The following is a 14,826-nucleotide window of genomic DNA, read 5'->3' as shown; positions in this document are numbered from 1 at the left end:
TCCCTATGGGCTGCAGCATTTCTTTTGCCACCCATAGGGAGCTCAGACAATTCTTACACAGGACTGCCACTGCAGCCTGAGTGAAATAACGTCCACGTTATTTCACAGCCATTTTACACTGCACTTAAGTAACTTATAAGACACCTATATGTCTAACCCTCACTTGGGGAAGGTTAGGTGCAAAGTTACTTAGTGTGTGGGCACCCTGGCACAAGCCAAGGTGACCCCACATAGTTCAGGGCAATTTTCCCAGACTTTGTGAGTGTGGGGACACCATTTCACGCGTGCACTATACATAGGTCACTATCTATGTATAGCGTCACAATGGTAACTCCGAACATGGCCATGTAACATTTCTAAGATCATGGAATTGTCACCCCAATGCCATTCTGGCATTGGGGAGACAATTCCATGATCCCCCGAGTCTCTAGCACAGACCCGGGTACTGCCAAACTACCTTTCCCGGGGTTTCACTGCAGCTGCTGCTGCTGCCAACCCCTCAGACAGGTTTCTGCCCTCTTAAAGATGGCTCAGTAGATTGAGTGATCTATTCTGGCCAACAGCAGGCTGACTGCAGGCAAGTACTCCAGCAGTTTGCTGAGCTCTTTTCTCTAACCCCTGGTCAGACACACCTGTGTACCCATGATGTGGACACAGGAGACAGCATGCCTGTCAAAAACAAAATATTTAGACAGTCTGACCAAGTTAAGGAAAGCTTCAAAGTGGAAGTCCAGAAGATGCTGGAGTTGGGAGTGATTGAGCACTCTGACAGTCCCTGGGCTAGCCCAGTAGTCTTGGTCCCCAAACCTCACACCAAAGATGGCAAGAGAGATATGATGTTTTGTGTGGACTACAGAGGGCTTAACTCTGTCACCAAGACAGATGCTCACCCCATTCCAAGAGCAGATGAACTAATAGACAAATTGGGCGCTGCCAAATACTTAAGTACCTTTGACTTAACAGTAGGGTACTGGCAAATAAGAATGGCACCAGAAGCAAAAGAGAAAACAGCATTCTCTACACTTGATGGGCATTACCAGTTTACTGTGATGCCCTTTGGCTTAAAGAATGCCCCTGCCACCTTCCAAAGGTTGATGAATGAAGTCCTTGATGGCTTGGAGTCCTTTAGTGCAGCTGATCTTGATGATATTGCTGGCTTTAGTTCCAACTGGCAGGATCACCTGGTCCACCTGAAGAAGGTTCTGCAGGCCCTGCAAGCAGCAGGCCTCTCTATCAAGGCATCTAAATGTCAGATAGGGCAGGGTACTGTGGTTTACTTGGGTCACCTTGTAGGTGGAGGCCAAGTTCAGCCACTCCAACCCAAGATCCAGACTATTATAGACTGGGTAGCTCCAAAAAAAACAGACTCAAGTAAGGGCATTCCTTGGCTTGACTGGGTACTAGAGAAGGTTTGTGAAGGGTTATGGATCAATAGTGACACCCCTCACAGAACTTACCTCCAAACAAATGCCCAAGAAAGTGAACTGGACCGTGGACTGTCAAAAAGCCTTTGACACCCTGAAGCAAGCAATGTGTACAGCACCAGTTCTGAAAGCTCCAGATTACTCTAAGCAGATCATTGTGCAGACAGATGCCTCTGAACATGGGATAGGAGCAGTCCTGTCCCAGACAAATGATGATGGACTTGACCAGCCTGTTGCTTCTATTAGCAGGAGGTTACTCCCCAGGAAGCAGCGTTGGAGTGCCATTGAGAAGGAGGCCTTTGCTGTGGTCTGGTCCCTGAAGAAGTTGAGACCATACCTTTTTGGTACTCACTTCTGAGTTCAAACTGACCACAGACCTCTCAGATGGCTAATGCAAATGAAAGGAGAAAATCCTAAACTGTTGAGGTGGTCCATATTCCTACAGGGAATGGACTTTGTAGTGGAACACAAACCTGGGACTGCCCAGGCCAATGCTGATGGCCTTTCCAGGTTCTTCCAATTAGAAAAGGAAGACTCTCTTGGGAAAGGTTAGTCTTATCCTCTTTCGTTTGGGGGATGGGGGGAGGCTACCCCTCCCAAGCCTTGTAACACCTATTTCCAAGGAGAGGATGTTACCTCCCTCTCTCACAGGAACTCCTTTGTTCTGGCGTCTTCTGGAGCAGGAGGGCACAAACCTGACAGAGGGGTGGCAGCAGTGTGAGCTGCTTAGAAAACCCCAGACGACTGGTAGGAGCAATGCTGGGGGTCCTCTAAGGAGGCCCCAGAGTGCATGGAATCATACAACCAATACTGGCAACAGTATTGTGGTATGATTCCAACATGTTTGATACCAAACATGCCCAGGTTCTGAGTTACCCTTATGTAGCCAGACATAGGTAGTGGCCTGTGTCCAGTACATGGGTAAAATGGCTTCCCGCACTTACAAAGTCCAGTGTAATGGAGTTGGAGTTTGTAGGGGCACCTCTGCCCATGGAGGGGTGCCCTCACACACAGGTACCTACACCCTGCCCTCAGGAATAAGAGGGCCTACCATAGGGGTGACTTACAGTGACCTGGTATAGTGACCTGTAGTGAAAGGGTGCATGTACCTTTTCACGCAGGCTGAAATGGCAGGCCTGCAGACACAGTTTGCATGGGCTCCCATCGATGGCATAATACATTCTGCAGCCCATGGGGCCCCCCTGGTGCCCCAATATCCGGGGCACCTAAGTACCATATAGTAGGAACTTATATGGGGGCACAAGTATGCCAACTGTGGGGTGTGCAAAGTCCTAAGCAACCAAACTTAGAGGGAGAGAGCACAATCACTGGGTGTAGGACGCTGGCCTGGTTTGTAGTGGGTACTTACACCTTATACCAGATCCAGTTATCCCTTATTAGTTAAGTAGTAGTGTTCTAGCAGCTTAGGCTGATAGAGGTAGCTATAGCAGAGCTGCTTAGGCTGAACTAGGAGACATGCAAAACTCATGCAATACCACTTATAGTTACACAGTACTTATACACAAGAAAAGAAAATACTCAGTGTTACCAAAAATAAAGGTATTTATTTGGGTGAGACAGTACCAAAAATACCTTAGAGACAACACTCCTTCTGGAGGTAAGTATTATACACAATATATACACTAGACATCAAAATTAGACAAGTAAATAGTCATAGAACAATGCAAACAATAGAAAATGCTACAGAACGCAATGGGAGAAACTAGGTCTAGGGGCAACACAAACCAAATACTAAGAAAGTGGAATGTGGATCACGAATTCCCCCCTGAACAAGTGTAGTGTGTGCAGAATCGCTGGGAGAGTGAGAATACAGTAAAGGTAAGTAAATTACCACACCCCAGAGCACAGAAAAGCAGGAGTAAAGTACTGCAAGTTCCCTTAGGGCACATTATACCTCATGATTGGGATTTTGCAGCAACCAACCAAGTCTCCAAAGAATAACTGCTGGATTCCTGGACCTGAAGACCTGCAAAGGAAGGGGACCAAGTCAAGAAGTTGAAAGAAGTTCCAGGAAGGACAGGAGCCCCTGCCAACCCAAAAGAGAGTGCAAAAGAAGAGTCCCCGGTTAGTCGAAGACTGCAGGAATGCACCCTAGAAAGATGCCAGCGGGTTCCTGCATGGTGCAAAGGATGTCCCACGACGTGAAGATCGTTGCAGATGTGATTGTGTTGGAAGTCGCCAACAAGCTTTGGCTATGACAAAATTGCGTTATGCGTCAAAATGGCGCTGGCTGGACCCAGGAAGGACCTGGGTGCCTCAACTGTGTGTGAAGAGAAAGAGAGGGCTCTCAACACTTTAGAGAGCCCTCAGGATGCCAGCCAGCACCCCCGGAAGTCCCAGGACATGGGGACAAAGGAGGTGCAGCACCACAAAGGAAGGTCTCACACCACCATAGAAAAAGAAGCACCCTCCTCCGTAGCCACGCTAGGAGGAGAGAGCCACGCTAGGAGGAGAGAGCATACCAGTGTCAGCGGAGGTGTCTAAACCACTGGCATCACCCAAATCCTGCACCCAGTCCATTTGGGGGTCAAGCTGGGGAAAGTCGTCATGGCACGACCAGCGTCAGGACAGATCTGAGATCGGATCCGGAGGGGCCCTCCGGAGCCGAGGCCGAAGCCGACAGCTTTTAAAACGAGGGGACTCCAACTGACTCACCTGTGCCCAAAGGGTTCAAAGGTGGGTCAGACCGCCCAAAAATGAGGCGCATGGCCTCGTAAAATTCTTAAAGTTGGGCAGGGGTGGCTCCGGTGCCTGGGAAGTCGGGGAAGTGCAGAGCCGACCCAGAAGAAGGTTCTGTTGATGGAGGCCTAGAGCGTCCAATCGATGGGGTGAAGTCCAAGAACGCTTATCCTTCTTCGATTTCTTCTTTTTGTGACACTAATGTCCCGATGACTTGGAGGACGAAGAGTGGTAGTGACTCCGCTGCCGGTCTCAAGATCTTCCTCTCGAACTGGACCGTGAGCACCGCGGACTCGAGTGTCAGGCACCATGAGCTTTAGGGACCGCTCCCTCAAAGCCTTCAGGTTCATGGCTTGACACTCGGAGCACGACTTCAGGTCGTGATCGCGCTCCAGGCACCAGAGACACACAAGGTGCGGATCTGTCACCGACATAGTTCGGTGACAGGAGTCGCAGGACTTGAATCCGGTCTTGCAGGACATCCCTCGACGCATCCACAAACTTGTCAAAAATTCGACAAAAGTGTCGACGTAGCCAAAAAGTGACTCAGGTAGCTCTTCTCTGGATCTGTGCGTAGGCTGGTGTGGAAAGAAAACAACTGACGTTAACGCGCCGGGGTTGCACCTATATACGACGGCGACATCATCATGGCGAGCACGACACAAACGATCCCCTCGGAGTCGACCGACGCCAGCTGACCGGGCGCAGAGGTACTGCTCAAAGAAAAATCTCCGGATCCAGTCTGACCCTTGGGAAAATTCAAAATGTAAGGAATCTGCAACTAGAAGTCTCTATCAGATGTTAAAGTTTGACAGTAGTGAACTGCACTTATTTATTTTTCACTCTAAAATCCATAACTCCAATTATACATATCTGATTGTGTTTGTTTTGATGTCTAAATTTATATAGAAATCTGTTCTACTTATATAAACTGGTGCTGGATTTCTTTTGAGTCTTGTCAATTACTCATCGTCCATGGGCCCAATTCACAACAGTAAACTTAGACGTTTGGACCAAACGTCTAAGTTTATGATTTTTGGAATTCACAAAGAGCATTTACGAGTAGTACCTTAATGTGCGCACTCAGGGCAGGTTTTCTCCCCAAGTGCAGACATTAGAATACTACTCATAAATGCCCTTTGTGAATTCCAAAAGTAGCAAACTTAAACCTTTGGTCTAAGTTTAGGGCAAAAGTCTACATTTACCTTTGTGAATCGGGCCCCATGTTGGTGCTCTGAAATGCTTAACATATGTTTCTCTAGTAAAGCCTGACTGCTCTGTCACACTAGCAGGACTCAGCTAGAGATTTATTATAGTGAATCCAAAGCACCCAGTATGGGGCATTGTGTAAGTATTGCATAGTGAGACATAACCAGCCTCCCTACATAATACTCCAGTTTCCTACATTCATAAATGCATGATGTACGTTAATGTGTGCATGGGCATAGTTGACTGAGGGTATGTTTTATACAACATTGAAACCTACTAGCTTTTGTAAAGTTTGTTTTACTCCTCACCACCAACATATGAGAAGACGTCTTGAGGTTTCTAAATTTTAATGTATCATAATAAAGCATAAAAGGTTGAGTTAGTCTGGATGTCATTTGCAAAGTCGGGCAGACTGTGGTGTGCTTTTCAAGTTTGTTTGAAGTTAGCTAATAATATAAAGAATTAGGTGTTAGTGGAATGGCAAGGGCCTTGCCTACTGGGGTTTGACAAAAAATACAGTCAAATGCCTGGCAACATGGTCTAATGTGAGACAAAGGAGAATAATAAGAAAATCTCACCTTTTCTTCTCCTTCTTCCTCTGAACACTGAGGTACCCATGTATTCTCGTCACCTGACGTTTCTAAGTAAAGAGAGTTGGGGATGACTTCAGCATCACAGCATACCAAGGAGCAGGAACTGTTGTGGGTCTCTTTTAAATGCAGATTGTGTCCTTGTAACCCATCTGGATATTGGCTTGAACACCTTGCCAAAAAAGTGATTGACATCAGTTATATAACTGTTAAGAGTTCACCAATCTGCACTTTTATTCACATGGTTATATAATCCCTTACGTACAAAAATACTTGACCAAAGTGCATGGAAGTGGCTATTTATTTTGAAAAGTAAATATCCTGCTCACTAATGCAGAATGCCAAGTTGCATTTAAAACATTAGGTGGTGCTGATGTTCTCAGACCTTCATCTGGGGGTCATCCAAATACCCATTGAGCAGCTCTGTTGAATAATTAGAGTTATATAAAGTGGATGAGTTAGCATGTCGGAAAGCTGTCTTCAGAAACTCAGCAATTCAACTACTGGACTATATGTCAGCAGTTGCAGTACTCACCCTACTTTTCAAACCAAATGGTTGACAACTATTTCCTCCTCACTGCAGCCCTAGTTCACAAAAGTAACTTACAAACCTGAACTTTACACTCTGAGTAAGTTATGTTTGTAACCATTTTAAATAATTTAATTTAATGTAATATTATTTCCCTTAGGGTTTTATTTTAAGTTCCTACCTCAATTATTTTCTATAGGAGGATGTTGCAGATCCAGTGGTTGGCCATGTGTAGGGCAGGGCATACTACTGCTTTTTTAGTAGTAATTTTAATTCACAGTTTGTGAATACTGAAAAGTTGCAAACATACTTTAAAGTGCAAACATACTCACAAGTGTAAGTTACCTTTGTGATCCAAGGCCTCCAAATGTAATGGAGGTAGGGTCCTAAAATAAAACCCCGTAGGAATTTTTTTTAAATTAAAAGAAAAGTATTTAAAATATTTAAAAATATTAATATTTGTTTTAAAAATGTATACACTTAGTACATATTTAATATTTATTTACAAAATATTGAAAGAACCTATTTTAAATGATGCACAATACAAATATATATTTTGGTTCATAATTTAATTTTGAATGTAAACTTCTGAAAAATAACTTTTATTTACTTTATTATAGTTTTATTAATTAAAGTTGCAGCATGTTTATATTTTGTTCGACATTTTCCCCCATACTTTACCATGTGGAGATCTCCACTTGGACTGTGAAGCTTCCCGATGGTATAGTACAAGAACATTTAAATAATGTATTTACATATATTGTGCCATTTTTAAAATTAAATTAAATAGGTTAATAAAATATTTCATAACTAAATAATAAATAGCACTATTTTATATTTTGTTATCATTAATTTACATTTATCCATATGTTTATATATTTAATTTAAAGTAACATGACTTCCATGGTGTTTTATTGTAAGTCGCTACTGCTGTTATTTTTTATGGGAGGCTGTTACAGTACTAGTGGTTGGCCTGTGTTGTAACTTACACTCTGAGTTTGTGAATACTGAAAAGAAGTCAACTTAATCAAAAGTACAAACTAACTCAAAAGTGTAAATTACCTTTTTGAATCAGATCCATAGAGCTTAAAGCAAATATTGAAGCTTTTAAAGTTTACACATTTACAAATAGGCACCAAGCGCAACTTTTGCAGATGTTCTGAGATAATGCATCCTTTCACGCTCCAATATGGCATTTTATTCAAACTTTTCTCGAAGAAATCTGATAGCAAATTACAAAAAAGGTTGTGTAGGAGTAATAGCTAAACTTGAGGCAACAAATGACAATAGATTTTATAATTGGGAAGAGTTCAAGTTTGTTGCTAGCTTTCTAAATATGATTTTAAAAAAATCAAGCTGCAATGATTCCTGAGCTACATATTGTTTTATTCATGGTCTGTATAAAGCGCTACAGTTGCTGGTCATCTTCAAGCACAGTCAGAGTAAGAGGTTAATAAGGATATAGTGGGCACAACAACAAATACAATTGCAAAGACCAGTGAGGTTGCATTTCAAATACGCTGAATTAGCAATGGTATAGTGGGGCTGTGTTAGAAATGGGGTCTTTGGTTGGCAGTCAGGTTTCCCCCTGTCCAGCAAGGACCCACACTCTAGTCAGGGTAAAAGAGATTCACCCCCAGCTTGGCACGAGCAGTAGGCTTAACTTCAGAGTGCTAGGTGTAAAGTATTTGTACCAACACACACAGTAACTTAATGAAAACAGTATAGAATGACAACACAGGTTTAGAAAAATAGGAATTATTTATCTAAACAAAACAAGACCAAAACGACAAAAATCCAACATACACACGTCAAGTTATTGATTAAAAAGCAAAAAGAATCTTATATACTTGAGAAAACATGTAAAACACTGTTAGCGTTGAAAAGTACCTGGGTAGCGTCAAAATAACACGCATGGGTGAGTGTGTGTCGAAAAAGGTAAGCGGTGTGTTGATTTCTCACTCGCAAGCGAGTTTGGGCGCGTTTCGCCTTCTCCGGTCGGACTGGTGTGCATCGTTTTTCCTCCCCGCAGGGGAACGATGCGTCGATCCGGGCAGCACTCGGTCCGAGCAGGCGTTGCGTTGTTTTCCCGCACCCAGCAAGGTTTGCGGCGAAAATCCTGCTGCACGGTCTCACCAAAACCGCACAATGTGGGTTGCGACGTTAACAGCCTCCGTCAGCGGGTGTGAGCGTCGTACGTCCAGCTCTGTGCGTCGATTTTCAAGCTGCAATGCCGGTGGTGTGTCTATTTCTGCTGCGAAGCCGGCAGCGCGTCATTTTTCAGCCGCGTCTTAGAAGGTGCGTTGAATTTTTCCCTGCACAGAAGTCTGTGCGTGGATTTTCAGTCTTGTTCTGCCAGCTTCTCCTTTCAGTGTCCCCAGAACTGGATGGGCACCACTTGGCAGGGCAGAGGCTCCAGGTGCTGGTAGAGAGAAGTCTTTGCTGTCCCTGAAACTTCAACAACAGGCGGCAAGCTCTATCTCAAGCCCTTGAAAATGTCTTCACAAGAAGGGAGGCAACACAAAGTCCAGTCTTGACCCTCTTGCACAGGCAGAAGCAGCAACTGCAGGATGGCTCCACAAAGCACAGTCTCAGGCAGGGCAGCACTCCTCCTCAGCTCTTCTCCAGGCAGAGGTTCCTCCTGATGTCCAGAAGTGATCTAAAGTCTGGTTTTGGGTGCCCTTCTTATACCCATTTTGTCCTTTGAAGTAGGCTTAATTTAAAAGAAAGTCTCTTGATTGTGAAATCCGGCCTTGCCCAGGCCAGGACCAGGACACATACCAGGGGGTTGGAGACTGCTTTGTGTGAGGGTAGGCACAGCCCTTTCAGGTGTGAGTGACCACTCCCTCCTAGCACAGATGGCTCATCAGGAAATGCAGACTTCACCCCAGCTCCCTTTGTGTCACGGTCTAGTGAGAGGTGCAACCAGCCCAACTGTCAAACTGACCCAGACAGGGAATCCACAAACAGGCAGAGTCACAGAAACGGTATAAGCTAGAAAATGCTCACTTTCTAAAAGTGGCATTTTCAAACACACAATCTTAAAATCAACTTTACTAAAAGATGTAATTTTAAATTGTGAGCTCCGAGACCCTAAACTCTAAATGTCTATCTGCTCCCAAAGGGAATCTACACTTTAATCATATTTAAAGGTAGCCCCCATATTAACCTATGAGAGGCACAGGCCTTGCAACAATGAAAAACTAATTTTGTAGTATTTCACAGTCAGGACATAGAAAACACATTATTGTATGTCCTACCTTAACCAACACATTATTGTATGTCCTACCTTAACCATACACTGCAACCTTCCCTTGGGGCTACCTAGGGCCTACCTTAGGGGTGTCTTACATGTAAGAAAAGGGAAGGTTTAGGCCTGGCAAGTGGGTACACTTGCCAAGTCGAATTTACAGTTAAAACTGCACACACAGACACTGCAGGGGCAGGTCTGAGACATGATTACAGAGCTACTTATGTTGGTGGCACAACCAGTGCTGCAGGCCCACTAGTAGCATTTGATTTATAGGCCCTGGGCACTTCTAGTGCCCTTTACTAGGGACTTACCAGTAAATCAAATATGCCAATCATGGATGAACCAATTACATACAATTTACATAGAGTGCATATGTACTTTAGCAGTGGTAAAGTGCTCAGAGTTCAAAAGCCATCAGCAGCAGGTCAGAAAAATTAGGAGGCAGGAGGCAAAAAGATTGGGGATGACCCTGCATAAGCAAAAAAGTCCAAGAGGCTGAATCTGAAATTGCAGTAATTGCCAAAATGTACAACAGATTCACTATGTGATATTTAAAAAAAAATAGGGGAAATGTACACTTCTGTTTATCCCATAAATATGTGTGAGTTTCAATTAAATGATCCCCCTATATATACAAAAGGGAAGTGAGCAGTTGAATTTAATTTTTAATTGTATCAAAACTAAGAAGGATTCTTAAACTTAATAAGAGTTGATGTGGAGCACAGAATATCAATAGGTGTAGTTCTATGAAAATCGAAAATAACCAACACTATTTGAGGCTCACATGATAAAAATCAGCACAAGACAGCTTTATCATCCACAAGGTAGAAGCACTGGTGTGGGTAGCAAAGACAGAAACGGACACTGAAGATAGGTAAATAGAAAAATATCTTAAGGAGCCAATCTTTTTTAATTTACACAGTCAAGCAACAGCATTCCTTAGGATAAAGGCATTAAGACAGTATAAGGTGAAAAAAAATATCGAAAATGTTAATTTGTTCAATTTTAGCTGACAGCTGAGCAAACGTATCAGTTAGGGGCCAGATGAGCAGCAATGTCGTTCAGTAGGGCTTGAATTATGGGAGCAGTAATCAGCAATTCCAGCCGGGTATTCCTTCATGCTGTTCTGAGTTTTGGCGGAATGGAGAATAAGGAATAGTATCTCCCTGTAATCCTGTTTCTCCTTTAGATGAATCTTGATTATAGCATTAACGCTGAATTGCTCCATCTATATGCAGAATCACAGAGCACTTTTTACTATCTATCTATGCAAATATATATATATATATATATCTCATCCAAGTTTTCTCCGCTGAGAGCCAGATCAAAATTAGGGCGGTTAGGCGCTATGAAGGCGGAGAACCTTCATTATATAATCTTTCATTCTCCACAAGGAAGAAATAAAGCGCCCAGCCAGTAATACAGCGCAACGAGGCACTTTAATACATGTTAAATCATGGGCAAAACGAAGATTATTCTGATGCGTTTCGGCTGACAGCACAGCCTTAATCATAGATACATCGCTTTGTATTTAAAAAATGAACACGTGGTGAAGTTGACTCGCCTTTTATACTGTGGCCTTAAAGTCACATGTTCACTTTTACTGCCGAGAGTGCACTTAATTACTTGCATCAGCGTAGTGGTAATTTTCTTTGTGAATAAAAGTCAATATAATCCTTTCATACACGTTGCCAAAATTCATTTGCTGTATTAATTATATCATTTCCAAAAGCACATTTGCTGTTTCAATAATCTCTTTTTCTCAAAAGCACCCAGCAACAGGTTTCTTTGTGTTCAACTTTAAATGTAAATTTCATAAACTCACTACAGCTGCTTGTAGCTTTCCGGCCTCTTCATGCAATAAAATTGTCAATGGCCTACATTTCACCTTTGTGCCACTTAAACGCTGCAAACCAGTGAAAAGGATCCAATCTCCTTCATTTCCCTGCTCCCGGTTCCACAATAACATGCCGTATTTCATTTCTTGTTCGGTGGGTATCCCCGTACCTTTATTTTCTTGTGGCTGTGGTCACGGGCAGTTCCGGCTCTTTCAAAATAAACATCATCCAAGTTTTCTCCGCTGAGAGCCAGATCAAAAATAGGGCGGTTAGGCGCTATGAAGGTGGAGAACCTTCATTATATAATCTTTCAAACATTCTCCACAAGGAAGAAATAAAGCGCCCAGCCAGTAATACAGCGCAACGTGGCACTTTAATACATGTTAAATCATGGGCAAAACGAAGATTATTCTGACACGTTTCGGCTGACAGCACAGCCTTAATCATAGATACATCGCTTTGCATTTAAAAAATGACCATGTGGTGAAGTTGACTCGCCTTTTATACTGTGGCATTAAAGTCACATGTTCACTTTTACTGCCAAGAGTGCACTTAATTACTTGCATCAGCGTAGTGGTAATTTTCTTTGTGAATAAAAGTCAATATAATCCTTTCATACACGTTGCCAAAATTCATTTGCTGTATTAATTATATCATTTCCAAAAGCACATTTGCTGTTTCAGTAATCTATTTTTCTCAAAAGCACCCAGCAACAGATTTCTTCGTGTTCAACTTTAAATGTCAATTTCATAAACACACTACAGCTGCTGGTAGCTTGCCTCTTCATTCAATAAAATCGTCAATGGCCTACATTTCACCTTTGTGCCACTTAAACGCTGCAAACCAGTGAACAGGATCCAATCTCCTTCACTTCCCTGCTCCCGGTTCCACAATAACATGCCGTACTTCATTTCTTGTTCGGTGGGTATCCCCGTACCTTTATTTTCTTGTGGCTGTGGTCACGGCAGTTCCGGCTCTTTCAAATAAACATCATCCAAGTTTTCTCCGCTGAGAGCCAGATCACAAATAGGGCGGTTAGGCGCTATGAAGGCGGAGAACCTTCATTATATAATCTTTCAAACATTCTCCACAAGGAAGAAATAAAGCGCCCATCCAGTAATACAGCGCAACGAGGCACTTTAACACATGTTAAATCATGGGCAGAACGAAGATTATTCTGACGCGTTTCGGCTGACAGCACAGCCTTAATCATAGATACATCGCTTTGCATTTAAAAAATGACCACGTGGTGAAGTTGACTCGCCTTTTATACTGTGGCCTTAAAGTCAAGTAATTAAGTGCACTCTTGGCATGTGACTTTAAGGCCACAGTATAAAAGGCGTGATTTAACATGTATTAAAGTGCCTCGTTGCGCTGTATTACTGGCTGGGCGCTTTATTTCTTCCTTGTGGAGAATGTTTGAAAGAATATATATATATATATATATATATATATATATGTAAATATATATATCACTTTTTTTGTTTGTTGAAAAAACAATTTTTAATACAGAAAAATATTTTTTTCCAGCTAATTGAAAGCTAGTCTGGAATTCTAATTTAAAAAAACAGCCAAATTTCCATACTGGGAATGTCAATATTTAAAGAGTAGTCACATGAAAAGCTCTTTATAAAACTTCTTTTAAAGCAAAATATGTGAGAAAAGGGGTCATGTGCCAAATAGGCTGCATCTCACAAAAGTCGGAAAAGTGGCACTCCTCCTTTAAGAAAGAACACTTCAGGAATGGTACATCATGCCCTGCCAGTGGCAGTTGAAACACTTATCTTTGAACAATAATAATGAGGGTTCCTTAGAGAATATAGCCAGTTTCCACGTCTCTCTTCCACAGAGGAGGAAGGGTTGCTAAAAACTATAATAAAGATTGCCTTGTAGAAAAACTAGGAGCACAGGTAAATACATATTCCTTCTCCTCTTGAGAGTCTTAATTTACAGCCACAAGCACTAAACAGAGTAGTAAGCCCATCTCTATAAACAGCAACATTTCTGTACCACTTGGGCATCTGCTTTGGAATCTGAGTTATTACAGTAATAAGTAAGTGTAAGTGTATACGCAGCTTCCAAATGGCCCCTTTACGTAGTTCAGCAATCTAAATATTTCTCAGTAATGCAGCAGTAGCTTATTTGTTTCTTTCGGAGTGGGATCTGGGCTTAACAGCTATACTTTTTTTTAAAACACTACGATAACACAGAGGAATACACATAACACTCCATCCAGAAATAGACTGCTTTGGGTTAGGGAAACCGGAAAGTCAAGCCAATAATTGACAAAATTATATTTTGACTGTCTAACGTCCTTTATTTTATCTAAACAGAATTTCAAAACCCTCTTGACATCCACAGAATTGAAAGACCTTGTATATCTGTTGGAGAAGATGGATTCGGGAAAGCTGCTTTCCAAAAGATATGTTGCTGGGTAGTCTTATAAATTGGTTTAAAAAAAGCAGGAAACATTAACTCTAAGAGCACAAATTGATCCCTTTTAAAAAAAAACTCTTATCGCAGGACTTGCATAAAAGTGGTTTGTAAAGGACATTTTCTATAAACAGAATTGGCTGCAAGATGTAACTTTATATTATCAGAAACACTGCATTCTATCAACCAAATATATGAGATAAGAAAGTACCATCTCCCCTTGACATCTAGTCGGGGCAATATTCATCTGGATACACAAGACGTAGAACATGTTCAAGTGAAAACTGTAGGATACTTTGGTGAAGAGGTGCCTAGTCTCCCTCATTAGGTCCATAAATCTAGCAGAAGTTACCATATTGCAAGAGTACAGAAATAAGGGTGCCAAGGTCAATGTTAGAGGGTTGGGATGCAGGTTATGGCCAATGAATTTGATCAGCATTGGATTTGGAAAGGTGCAGAAGGTTAATGAGCCACCACTGATTCGGTCACTCTGGTGCAATTCAGAACATTTGAGTGCTGTCTCTCGTTAAATTGACAATGTCTGTTTGAATCACTGACATTGGTGGAAACTTCATTTAACAGCTCCTCAAAAAGGCATTGCACGACGTGGCTTGTTGGGAAAATTTGCAGGTGCACTTTGGACATTTTTAGTGTTGCAGAAAATCTTTATTGGTGAAAAACACATTTGCAGAATGTGTCGTACAGCACTTTGTCATTTAACACCCTGTCAGAATTGCGGAATGAACACTATCAGTTCATAGTGACGCTGAACTGCCTGAGACATTGCCAGGAGGCCTTAAGATAGAAACACCACTCGCCTTGCTGTAAAGAGCTAATAGAGGCTGAACAC

General features: G+C 42.3%; 1 long non-coding RNA gene across 1 annotated transcript in view; it reads right to left on the bottom strand.

Moving 5' to 3' along the window:
- The window catches only part of LOC138283420 (uncharacterized), a 136,854-nt gene extending 124,142 nt beyond the window's left edge, over positions 1–12,712 (bottom strand). The window contains exons 1-2 of the long non-coding RNA XR_011201249.1: positions 11,713–12,712; positions 5,912–6,095 (exon numbers count right to left, since the gene is read on the bottom strand). This is a non-coding gene — a long non-coding RNA (uncharacterized lncRNA). The remainder of the gene's footprint in view (positions 1–5,911; positions 6,096–11,712) is intronic.
- Positions 12,713–14,826: the final 2,114 nt, after the last annotated feature.

This window comes from Pleurodeles waltl, chromosome 3_1 (assembly GCF_031143425.1).
Source record: "Pleurodeles waltl isolate 20211129_DDA chromosome 3_1, aPleWal1.hap1.20221129, whole genome shotgun sequence".
NCBI classification, from domain to species: Eukaryota; Metazoa; Chordata; class Amphibia; order Caudata; family Salamandridae; genus Pleurodeles; species Pleurodeles waltl.
The sequence above is the reverse complement of the archived record's forward strand: the minus strand, read 5'-3'. Positions and strand labels throughout refer to the sequence as shown.